The sequence below is a fragment of the Cupressus sempervirens genome, chromosome 11 (assembly GCF_028749045.1).
Source record: "Cupressus sempervirens isolate cs-2001-9-10 chromosome 11, ASM2874904v1, whole genome shotgun sequence".
In the NCBI taxonomy this organism is placed as follows: Eukaryota; Viridiplantae; Streptophyta; class Pinopsida; order Cupressales; family Cupressaceae; genus Cupressus; species Cupressus sempervirens.
In genome coordinates, this window is record NC_143128.1 from 415,761,885 (window position 1) to 415,775,416 (window position 13,532).

Below are 13,532 nucleotides of genomic sequence, written 5' to 3' on the forward strand. Positions count from 1 at the left end.
TAAGGTCTGATATGACAAATCAGACTCACTGTAGCAGGAGTCATCCTCATAGATAACATCAATAATTTCCATATCACCAATGCCAACATCATCTGCCTGTAACATATTGGTTGTCTCATGTTGCCTTAAACATGACTAACTTTTCTCACGAAAATCAGAATTATAATGGCATGAATCTACATCATATAACTCATTTCTAGCACCCAAAACTCCATCCACTCATTTCTATCTCCCATATAGGCTCACCTTTATGACTGTTGTCATAAAAATCAGAGCTATTAGAGCTATAATTTTCCATGCAATCCTCAAAAGTGACACTCCCATCTTGCGAATAAAGACTCAAAGAGACACCCACATCTTCCACATTGGCCCTATCATCAACATCATCATTACGCTCAAAAAGGGACTGCTGTCATAGAAATCAGAACAGTGAGTGCCCACTTCTTCCTTAATCTAAATCTGATTTTTAATCTCCATAGGATCAGCTGCATGCTGATCGCCAACTGCTGAAAGTTCATTGTAAAGATTCTTGGATGTCTCACCTGTAGAAACCTCTTGTTTATCTTCCCTTTTGTTTTGTGATACAGACCCATTAAAAAAGATGTCACAAACCATACTAAACTGTCTATTGTTGCCGGGTTTGAAAGCAATTCATCCATCCTTTTCTTATTTTGCTTAATCTTCTCCAAGTTTTTCTTTATGGCATTTGACTGCTTCCTAGAAATTATCATGCCATTCAACTAGCTTCCCTGTTTAATTGATTTTTCTATAACTGAAACAACTACAAGAGTGTTGGTCACTCAAAATGAAACGTGTGAGCTCAATGATTCTCCCCAACAGGATGGCAGGAAACCGCTCTGATACCATTGTAAGAACCCCTGCTAGTTCTATCCTTAAATACTCGAATGGTCTTGGAGGAATTTTGTCAAACAGTTGGCAAAGTAAAATCTCTTCAATATTTCTAAGTTTGTCACAAGCACCATGCATAGAAATTTTGTCAAAACAGTTGTATAGTCATAACAAGCTGAAGCAATCACTTATATCACAGAGACAGTTCGTCAAACACTTGGTGTACATCTCTTGACACAATAGAATCCCTCAGTTATAAACTTGGATTTATAGGTTAGCTGTTACAAACTTAGTACATGAACCATGGCAATATTTATATCATGTCTTCATACGACCATTTGATTTCAGATTGGCAAATATATCAGATTAACAAATGATAGCAGCATTGAAATCTAATACTATTTTAATGGACATGAAAGATACAGAAATTTTATCTTTAATTCCAAATGATTTAACAACAATTATGAGAACCTGATATGAAGTCGTAGCATTGAAATTTGACTCAAAAAATTATAACAATCTCTGCACAATGCAAGAATATTCCATGGTGCCAAAATCTGTAGTGAAAGAATACATCACAATCACCATGCATTCAATGTAGAGATCTTGGTGTCAAGTCTGAAGCTTATGTGGCTGCAATATTGGGACGGCTGATAGAAAACACTGCAAATAACTTGACCAAAGGCTGTAATTCAATCTATTGTTTACTATCTATCACCTCTTCTTGATATCAATTGAAACCAATACCACACTTCACGAAATTCAAAGCATTTATCACCAATCCTAGGGCTTGGATGAAGCCATAGCTAAAATGACAATTTCATTGGATCTTTCACCAACTCAAAGTGCCTGAAACCCAATGAATTCACAATTCTACAAGCTGAGGAAAACTGAAAACCCTTGACTTTCAACACCGATTTCACAAAACGTAAGTAACATAATGAAAAAGAAGTCATGTGGGTTTTTTATAACTATTGCGGGAGAATGCACACACTTTTCCAGCCGATGTGGGATAAATAAATATACTTTTTCCCTCTAATAATCCATTTACTAAAATACTTTTATTAATAGATTGGCTTAAGCTTCCATGAATTAATTGAATAAATGACCCCTTCCAATGATAACTCAACCCTCAACTTAAGTGAAATTATAAAGTTAAAACTTAATCTATAACTTTATAATAAGTCATTTAATATTTTTTTCATAATTTGGCTACTAAAATGATAATAACTCCCAAAATACTTACGCTTTAAATATGCCATCTGAACCAAGAGTAATGCCTATTATTTCCCCACATGACTGAATGCACTTTCCAAAAATAGAAAAGGTTCCTCTCAATCATCACCAGGCTTACCATAAATAGTAAACACATGAAACTAAGCCCAAACAAAGTCCAATTTGAGTCAAACAAAGACCAAACTAGAACGTACTGAATTGTGGAGAAGACAAGAACCTCCCATAACCAAACCTCTACCTCAGAAGCCCCTCGATACACAATAATTACCCTGCAAGGGACACAATAATAGGCTAACAAGTCATCCTTTGACACTGGCTAAAAAAGGGAGGGACATTACATTGAGTCATTGTTGTCAAAAAGTTTCAAAACAGATTGAATCTAAAAAGAAAAATCAGATTAGGTTTCTTTGGGATTCTTACACTAGTTTCAATCACATCAATGGGCATCTGGGCTGCTCTAAACCATTCCAAACTATATGGAAAGGTATGTTAATTCTGTAACTTTAAATCATACTGATCTGATTACAGATCGTACTGATCTGTTCTTGCATTAGATATCTTCTTAAGTCATTATATAATTGTTAAAATTGTCTTATCTTCTTAATAGGTATTGGCGCCTATCTTGGACAACTGATCTATGAACTAACTAATCTCCTTGGTTAGTTTAGGTATTAAACTAAATTTTCATTGGAAAGTCGCCAATTTTGAGAGATCATTCAAAGCCGACTTTGGAAGGGACATGTCCTTATATAATTGTCTTATCTTCTTAATAGGTATCAGCGCCTATCTTGGACAACTGGTTTATGAACTAACTAATCTCCTTGGTTAGTTTAGGTATTAAACTAAATTTTCCTTGGAAAGTCGCCAATTTTGAGAGATCATTCAAAGCCGACTTTGGAAGGGACATGTCCTTTGTAAGGACATGCCTCGGTTCTATATTTAACAAGGTGAGGTTGTAGTTAAAGGACACACAAGAAGAACATACAATCTACTCCTTTAAGCAAGTCTACCCCATACGAATACTTGCAAAAATAGAACATTTCAGAATAATAAAATATTATTGACATCTCTCTATACAAATCTATAGAAGGAAGATCATCTTCAGCAAGCATATAAAGGTATTATCTAAGTCTGATTTATAACAGAATTTGTAGAAACTTTACATGGTATCAGAGCTTTGGTAGTCGAACCTAGGCTCTACAAATTAAACTATCAGACTTAATATATCTAACATTAGTCTTCTATCTTCAATGGCATACACAATCAGACCCAAGGACAGGTTTGATGGGAAAGAACACTTTGATGCTTGGAAATTCAAAATCATGATGATTCTTGAAGAAAATGATGTGAAACAGTTTGTTGATAATGTATACAAGCTACCCAATGTTGAACCTAATAAAACTATCCGAAGTAAAGGAAACAGGAAAGCCATGCAGATCATATTAGATGGAGTAAAAAATGAAATAGTACCCATGCTAACGAAACATCAAACAACATTTAAGATGATGAATGCATTATTGAATGCATATGAGGTTTAAAATGCAACTAGAGTCCTCGCACTAAAAAGGCAACTAAATCATATATAGATAAAGAAGGGAGAATCAATTAATTCTTACTTCCTAAGGGTTGCCACTCTAAGAGATGAACTTGAATGTATAGGAACCATAATTGATGACAAAGAACTAATACTGACGGCTATAGATGGATTACCAGATTCATGGGAAACATTCGCACAAGGAGTAAGTGCTAGAGACAATCTTCCTAACTTCAATAGACTTAAGGGAGATTGTCTTCAGGAAGAATTCAGAAAACTTAAGAAAGGGGGAAAGTTGAAAACTGAAGACGAAGAACTTCATGTTCTAAACACAAATTCCTATAAAGGTAAGAAGAAGCACTTCAAGAAGAAGGGTAATCAAAAGAATGAAAAACCTAAGAAAGATCTATCCAAAATAAAATGCTTCAAATGCGAAAAGTTTGGACACTACAGATCTAATTGCCCTGAAAATTCTAAACAGCAAGTAAACTGTACAAACATTACCAGGAAAAAAGATAACTATGATCCTAAGAATCATGTATTGTATTCGGCACTATCAAATGAAGTCTCAAGTAAGGCATGGGTGATTAATAGTGGATCATCTCAACATATTATAGGATACAAAGAAGCACTAGACTCTATATCAAAAAAAGTTAATGGCGAAGTCACCATTAGTGATAATTTAGCACATTTCGTCAAAGGATTTGGAAATTGCACCTTGAAACTAAAGACAGGTAGTGCTCTATAACTCAAAGGAGTATAATATGTACCAAGAATTAAAAAGAATTTAATCTCAATTACAGCTTTTGAAGATGATGGACATAATGTTGCATTTGTGAACGGTAAAGTAATGACCTGGTCTAAGAACTCCTCATTTAAGAAAGCAAAGTTGATTGGTAAAAGAAAGGGATACTTGTATGAGCTAAATACATAATCTTGTCAACCTATTCAAGCCTTAATTCATGAAGTTGATATCAACAAAATATGGCATAGAAGGTTAGGACATCTAAATTTCAAAACCTTATCAACTATGGAGAAGATGGTTACTGGTTTACCTAAATTAAATAAAGATCACTCAAGCATATGCAAAGGATGTGCTCTAGGTAAGAACACTAAAAGTCCATTTCATGATAGCACTAGAAAAACTAACAATGTTTTGGAATTAATCCACTCAGATTTATGTGGACCTATTTTTGTTCCTTCTTTTGGAGGATTCTAGTACTATATATATTTTATAGATGATTTCTCTAGAAAAACATGGATTTAGTTCTTAAAATGTAAAGAATCAAAAGAAATCCTTAAGAGATTTAATGAATTTGAAATCTTAACTGAAAACCTATCAGGACATAAAATTAAAACTCTTAGGACTGATAATGGAGGGGAATATACCTTAGATTTGTTTAAAGAGTTTTGTAAAGAAACAGGAATTCAGAGGGAGTATATTGTTCCTTATAACCTACAACAAAACGGGGTAGCAAAAAGGAAGAATAGAACAATTACAGAAACTACAAGAGCTATGATATTTGATCAAAATCTGGACTATTATCTTTAGGCAGAAGCCTCTTCTACAGCTGTCTATATTCAAAACAGAAATCTTCACTCCTACCTTAGAGATAAAACTCCTGAAGAAGTTTTTACTAAGATTAAATCCAATATAAGTCATCTTAGGATTTTTCGGTGCCTAGTATATATACATGTTCCAAAAGAAAAAAGAACTAAGTTAGAACCCTCTGGGAGGAAAGGTATTTTTGTTGGGTATAGTAAAACATCTAAAGCATATAGGATTTTCATACATGGTCAAAAAAATATTGAACTTAGTAGGGATGTAATATTTGAAGAAGATTGAGCATTCAAAAGAGCCCTAAGTTCTGGAGATCTCTATCCCTTACCTAATACTGAAGAATATACTGAATCTGAGTCTCGGAGGGAGAACATTGAAGAAGTTGAAGATGAAATTCGAAATCTCAATCTTAAGGAAACTCAAAATTTTAAGAAAAGACCACTTTGGGCCATTAAGACAGTAGAGGAAGCACAAAACTTCGCTACACCATCTGGAACATTCAGAGAAAGCAAAAGACCAAGAGATTTTCTAGTTATGTAGCAAACATGAATGATTTGTCTAAATCAAAACCAACCAATGTTTCAAATGCTATTAAACATACAGCTTGGAAGGATGCCATGACGAAAGAATACCAATCCATTATGAAAAATGATATTTGGGAAATTGTTCCAAGACCTGAAGGAAAATCTGTTGTTTCTTCCAAGTGGATATTTAAAATCAAGCGTGTTATTGATGGTAGCATTGAAAAATATAAAGCCAAATTCGTAGCCAAGGGATTCTCTTAGAAAGAGGGGATTAATTACGAAGAAACCTTTGCTCTTGTTGCCAAATACACCTTTGTAAGAGTAGTCCTAGCTATTGCAACATTGAAGGGATGGAAAGTACATCAGATGGATGTAAAAACAACATTTCTAAATGGAAAATTACAAAAGAGGTATATTTGGAGCAACCTGAAGGATTCGAAGGCTCAAGAAAGCTCTCTATGGGCTTAAACAGACTCCAAGGGCATGGTATGAATGAATTATAAGTATCTCATTGGCTTAGGATTCTCTAAGAATGAAGCTGATCCAAATCTATATTATAAAAGGGATAAAGGATGATATGGTAATTTTAATACTGTATGTTGATGATTTACTAATAACAGGTGATGATCATCTCATTGATCAATACAAGAAAGATCTAATCGGAGAATTTGACATGAAAGATTTAGGAATCCTTCATTACTTCCTAAGACTGGAAATATGGCAGAATTATGACAGCATCATACTCAATCAAGGAAAGTATACATTAGATATCTTGAAGAGATTTGGAATGTGGAACTGCAGGCCTACGTCTTCTCCCATGGAGACTAATCTACATAAACTTAAGGAAGCAGCAACAGAATCACCTTCCATAGATTCTACTCTTTATAGACAGATGATTGGGTCCCTTATGTATTTGGTAAATACAAGACCTAACATTTGCTATGTTGTTAATGCCTTTAAGTCACTCTTAACCTTGGGCTCAAGTATTAGAAAGTTGAATTGAATCTACATGGATACACAAACTTAGATTGGGCTGGAAGTGTTACTAACAGGAAAAGCACTTCAGGATGTTGTTTCAGTTTAGGTTCAGCAATGATACTATTGAATCTATAGCCCAGAAATCAAAGATAATAACCAACAATAAAAAAGAGGAAAACCGAAATGAAGAACACCAGAAATATCCTAGGAAAACCCTTCGAGAATGAAGGGAAAAACACAGCCACACAACAAAATATATCTTTATTGATGATAAAAATTCAAGTGTACAATACCTACCGCTTAATGCGATATATTTAACAATAGGAGAGACTCTTCACATTATAACCGAAGGTCTCTTGATATTCTCATAACTCCTATAATTAATTATGACTCTTCGAATATTCATGCCTCAATGCATGTCCAATGACACATGTCATTACATTTATTGTTACAATTTAAACATAAGTGTCCTTTTCAGCTAAACATAACAATAACGGTAATAACATTCATATTTTCAGAGATAACGATCTCTATCGCAGCTACCATCTTCAACACTCCCTCTTAGCTAGAGAGAGATCTTTAGCTGAACAATCACACAAGACTGCAACCAAAATGTTAATGATAAAATCTCGTCACATATATCCTATTTAAACTTGTAACAATCAATCACATTCATGTTATCACTCAACATGAGACCCTGTAACAATTACTCATATTCATGAGATCACTCAACATGAAAAGATTTGCAAGATCTGCAGCTAAGCCTTTATTCACGGACTCTCTCAACGTGAACTATCATGGAATCTCTCAACATGACATCCAACTCCAATCACAAAATCTCTCAACGTGATGATATCATGAACTCTCTCAATATGATGTTCACTATCGCATAGTGAAAGAGTTATCATAGTTGCTCTTACAATCTCATTTATTTACACAAGAATAGAAATATGCATAACAAAATAAGACTTAGTTCCATTTAAGTCAGATTTACAAATACCACAAGCATCGCATGCATATATAACAATGAAAGGAATTCCATAAGCATTCCCTCTTAATAATTAAACCTCCCTCTAAAGCTCAACATCTCCCTCTAGAGCTATAATCCTTATCTTGTTGCATCCTACAACCAAGAGAGATTATTAAAATCAACTATCAATGCTAAAAATAATCTCTTTCGAGCAATATAATCATAAATACTCATCTCTTTGTGATCTAATTCATACATACACAATGAGATTCAAAATAATGCCTCTAAGCTAATGTAAATCTTATAGCATCAATATAATTATAAGAACACTTATCTCTTCAATTCCATGCAATACTTATCTCTGCAATCTCATGCAATTCTGTCACTCTACCATGGTAATGTTGTAGATAATTTTGCTTTCCTTTACTGTTATGATAAGAAAAACATCTCCAGAATGTACAAAGCAATATTGATTATTCAACATTACATAATGAATCTCATACAATATGATAAATTATACAAACCAAAATGTATTAATCTGGACACAAAAATAATATCTTACGACACAATAAACTAAGTGCTCTATACTCCACAGAGGAATTCTGATGAACAGAACAAAGCCAAAGAGAGAATGAATCCTTTCATCCTCCAAAAGCTCACACCAAATTACTTGCCTGTCAAATAAAATAAAATAAATAAAATAAAGGATTGACTAAGTCCTCTATACTACAATCCCCCTCTAAGCCTTGCAATTACAATGTAAAACATATATTACCACAACACTGTCAGATTCTAATCGCTGCACAAAACCTCAAAATACCATAACCCCCAAATGGCCAGAACAAATGCAAAAAATTCAAATTAGGGCAGCACCAAACACATGACAATGTTAGCATTTGTATTTCAAAGCATTAATGCTTTCCTAGAGGTGTCAAATTCACACAGCCCAGCCCGATAGAACAAATCAACTCCCTCAGTCACAACTTGATTCCCCTCTAACAATCACCCATGTGGATGAATCGCGGCAGCAAGGGGTGCTATAAGAACCTAGAGTTTTTGCATTCTATTTTAGATTGATCAACGTCATTTGTGTAGGGGGTATCTCAGCTCAAATCACCACCAGTTTGCAGCAGTGGCATCTAGGGTAATAGCAAATATTGGTCCTCACAGATAGGAATCACAACACCAAATATCGCACACAATAACAAACCAATTCAACGCCCTTTCCCCTTCTCAATCTGAAACGCTAAAATGACTTTATTTGTCCTATGCCTTCTCGTATAATTTTTCAAAAACATATCCTTTTGAATGAATATCTTACCCTTAGGAATGCTCTGTTGTCACCCTGCATTTCACCAATAAACTAAACAAATTCAATTTATTCACACTTCAATTCACAGGTTTTTGCCAGATATATTCAGGTATATATTCAGTCGTAGTGACAAACAATTCACTGAAAAATATACAAATTCAACCCTACCTTAATTATATTTAGCAGATTGGTTTACAAATACACAAATGTGTAGAACAACGCAGTCTAATCAACAAATTGTATTCAAAGGAGGGTTCATATGAATAGAGATTTAGATTGCAACAGTGTTATGTACACAAAGTAACAAATCATCTAAAAAATACTTATATATTCTATACTCGACAAAAAATTCCGAAGAGACAGTCATTCGAACACGAATTTTAGGCAGACAGTGAATCTAACCTAGCTATGGAGTGATCTTGGAGGCCACGCAAGAAGCACAAATCCATCATAGCAACACAAATGCGCTAGGAAACACATGATTAGGAGACAACAAAAAATCCTCAAAACTAAAAGCCCAATAAAACTTATATCATGGAGCTTGAACTAGAATGAATGAAAATAGCTAATAAAGGAAACATCTTATCTTAGCTATCAACACTCAAATAAATAAAAAAAAGACAAACAAACATATCCAAAGAATGATTTACCATCCATTATGCTACAATGGACCAATCGCACAAATGATAGAAAAGTAACCGCATCCAAAAGAGAACTAAAATTGGAAGGAGTCCAACAATCATGATGCTACCAACTTGGCTCTGATACCATGTTGAATCTATCGCCCAGAAATCAAAGATAATAACCAGCAATAAGAAAGAGGAAAACCGACACAAAGAATACCAAAAATATCGTGGGAAAACCCTTTGAGAATGAAGGGAAAAACCCAGCCACACAACAAAATATATCTTTATTGATAATAAAAATTCAAGTGTACAATACCTATCGCTTAATGCGATATATATAACAATAGGAGAGACTCTTCACATTATAATCGAAGGTCTCTTGATATTCTCATAACTCCTATAATTAACTATGACTTTTTGAATATTCATGCCTCAATGCATGTCCAATGACACATGTCATTACATTTAAAATTACAATTTAAACATAAGTGTCCTTTTCAGCTGAACATAACAATAACGGTAATAACGTTCATATTTCCAAAGATAAAGATCTCTATCATAGCTAACATTTTCAACAGATACCATGGATATGCAGAAAGCTGTCTTTAGTAGCACAAAGTTCCACAGAAGCCAAATACATAATGGCCTCTCGGAAAGCAATTTGGCTTAGAAAGTTACTTGTGGGACTATTTGGTCTAGCCATGAATCCTACGATTATTCATTGTGATAATCAGAGTTCCATCAAGCTTTCTATGAATCCAATTTTTCATGACAGGTCCAACCATATTAAAATTCCTTACTATTATTATAGAAATATGGTAGATAGGAATACTGTTAAATTAGAATACATTTGTACTGCAGATCAGATAGCAGATATTCTTACCAAACCTCTCTCTCGAGTGAAGATAGATCACTTCAAAATAAGACTTGGTATGGTTGAATTATGAAAATTTTGTATTTTTTAAATTATTATTAAAATATTTTTTGTTAGGCTATTGATTGTTATTGGCTCCACCATTTGTACTCATCATTTAAAAGGTGACGATCTTTGAGATAATGAACACTGTTATAAAAGAAATTATGGAAAATGACGATTTCTTAGATAATGTGCTAAATAGTAGAGATCTACTGTCAAATCTAGATGAATTCAAGATCACATTGCGATGTAGACATTGTTATGCCTATGAGTCACAATTTAATAAAAGAGTAATTTAATCATTCTCCAAAGTTTATCCTGTGAACTGGTAGATCTTAACTCAAGATCATGTTGTGATATAGGCCTACCAGTATATATGAGTCACAACTTGGATAAAGAAAGAATTTAATCATTCTTTAGATTTTATCCTGTATGTTGTATTCCATGTAATATTGTTATCACTAGTATAAGTGATAAGTCATATCACAAGTATAGTAATATGACATTGTATCATGTGTTCAATGATACCACATGCTAAGAAGATTTAGATAGATATAGAGTATCAATCCTTGCTTATTCATCTTAATTGATGTTGCCAAATATGATATCTCTTAGTATGATTATCAAATTAAGAGAAGGTGTTAATTCTGTAACTTTAAATCATACTGATCTGATTACAGATCGTACTGATCTGTTCTTGCATTAGATCCCTTCTTAAGTCATTATTTAATTGTCTTATCTTCTTAATAGGTATCGGCACCTATCTTGGACAACTAGTTTATGAACTAACTAATCTCCTTTGGTTAGTTTAGGTATTAAACTAAAAACTCCTTGGAAAGTCGCCGATTTTGAGATATCGTTCAAAGCTGACTTTGGAAGGGACATGTCCTTTGTAAGGACATGCCCCTTGGTTCTATATTTAACAGGGTGAGATTGTAGTTACAGGAAACACAAGAAGAACATACAGTCTGCTCCTTTAAGCAAGTCTGCCCTATACGAATACTTGCAGAAACAGAACATTTCAGAATAATAAAATATTATTGACATCTCTTTATACAAGTCTGTAGAAGGAAGATCATCTTCAGCAAGCATATAGAAGGGGTATTATCTAAGTCTGATTTATAACAGAATTTGTAGAAACTTTACAAGGTACATCCAAAATGCTGGATTACGCTCTGACAAACCATCCAGAACAAAGTATTCCAAGAAGAGAGACATGGCTGATTAATAAGTGAACAGTAATTCAAGCATTACAACAATAAGGGTAAAAGGAGACTATCAACTTATCAAGGGAGGAATCGCATGATTCTACTGTGCAGAGGATAGTCACTGATGGCGTAGATGATCTCCTCTCTTCTTAATTGTTAAACATTGTCATGGGGGGTGAATTTATCCTTACGCGTCACCATGAAATAGCTGGGTGACAAAGAAAAAGTGAGCTTACAAAACCTCTGGGAAACTCAAATGCATCAATCACGAAGACCAACACAAAATACTTTTACAACAAAATTGGATTGTGTTCGAGACAAAAATCACTTGAAGTACAAAGCTAATAAGTAAAAATGGAGGTAGCTATTCTCTCCTTAAAACAATGCCTCCGCATCTTTACAAAAACCTGCATACCATAATATTTTTTTGCAAAATTTTACTGGTTTGATTTTTATAGTCTGCCTCCATAATGGAATGAAAATGTTAACAAAAAATTAAATGAAAACATTAAATTATGCGGATTGTCTTTTCAGAAAATGCCAGTTTTGAATGGAGAATCATTAGTATAGTAAAAATTGCAGTTATGAGTCATAAACCATGGCGTGTTATCCAAATACGTGATGCTCATTAAACTCGCAGTGTTATGGGAGATGAAGCAAGCAATTTTGAGCTTTGAACAGAAAAATTGTTCAGAGAAGACCATGCAGGGCTGCAAATTCTTGGGGTTTGGGGTTCTCTTTTGGACTAAAAAGCAAGGGTTCCACGGGAGGGGAATAGATAACTATTGGTCTTCTTGAACCAGAGAGATTTTGGTTGCTTTATTGATATTAAAAGCGCGTGGGATAAAACGGTTGCTGAACTTACTGAAAAGAGGGTGTTGGTGTGCATTGAAAGATTGGCTGCCTCACCTCGTCTCCCTCCCACATACTTTGACATGCCGTAGATGGGTGATGGATATGACACTGTAAAGCGATTATATTCCTCTTAGGTGATTTATTTAAGACATTGACATGTTGATTTTGGAACTTTATTTTGATTTTTTTGATTGACCTGAAATTGTAACTTGTGAAGGAGGTTGTGGATTGTGTTTGGTCTTACATGCATCACAGGACGTACACTGTATACGGTAGGCAGTGTATATCTAGTTTTTTTTTTTTATCGTCATGCCAAAGTCACTAAGGTATACTTTTCAATCTTAAACAAGGAACTGAAAACTACATTTTAGCAAATATATAAGAGACATTTAAAGAATGGGAACTCTCTAGAAGTTTATGTTCAATCAACAAAGTTCTCTCAATGGATTGGCTAAGCAAATTGATTGATATTATCATGTTGTCTAAATTATTTTACTATAAGTTGGCTTTTTTTTTTAATAGAATTTAATTGTTTGCAATTTTTGAACAATGTTTCATTTCATGTTATGTGTACGATTAGAAAAAGGGGAAATTTGTATAAAAGAGGAACCAAAAGCTCTATAAAACTATGCAAAATATTCTAGTCTACCACGAAAGCCATTGAAATACAGGTGCATAAATAAATAAATATAAAACTCATAAAACAACCCCTTTCAAATGAGCTCTCATGGTCTCCTTTCTTCTCCATAAAGTTAAAGTTGATGTTGATGTAGCTCCAATTGACAAGATGCACCTACAATTGAAAGCAAGATGGTGATAGCAAATTATATGATGGTGAGAATACTAGAATAGTGATTAGCCAAAACAAGTGCATAATGGCTCAATTTATAGGATTTTGAAGCCAAATACAAGAATTCGAAAGAAAGTGGGCAAATTGGAAATTGTCATAATCATGTGTGAAAC

At 33.9% G+C, this 13,532-nt stretch overlaps 1 protein-coding gene across 5 annotated transcripts in view; it reads right to left on the reverse strand.

The window, feature by feature from the left end:
• Window positions 1-12,808, reverse strand: part of LOC149530220 (Tetratricopeptide repeat (TPR)-like superfamily protein) — a 108,145-nt gene extending 95,337 nt beyond the window's left edge. For all 5 annotated transcript variants that reach the window (XM_089810289.1, XM_089810292.1, XM_089810291.1 and 2 more), the window contains exon 1: window positions 12,580-12,808. The gene's annotated coding sequence lies outside the window, so the exon portion shown is untranslated. The remainder of the gene's footprint in view (window positions 1-12,579) is intronic.
• Window positions 12,809-13,532: the final 724 nt, after the last annotated feature.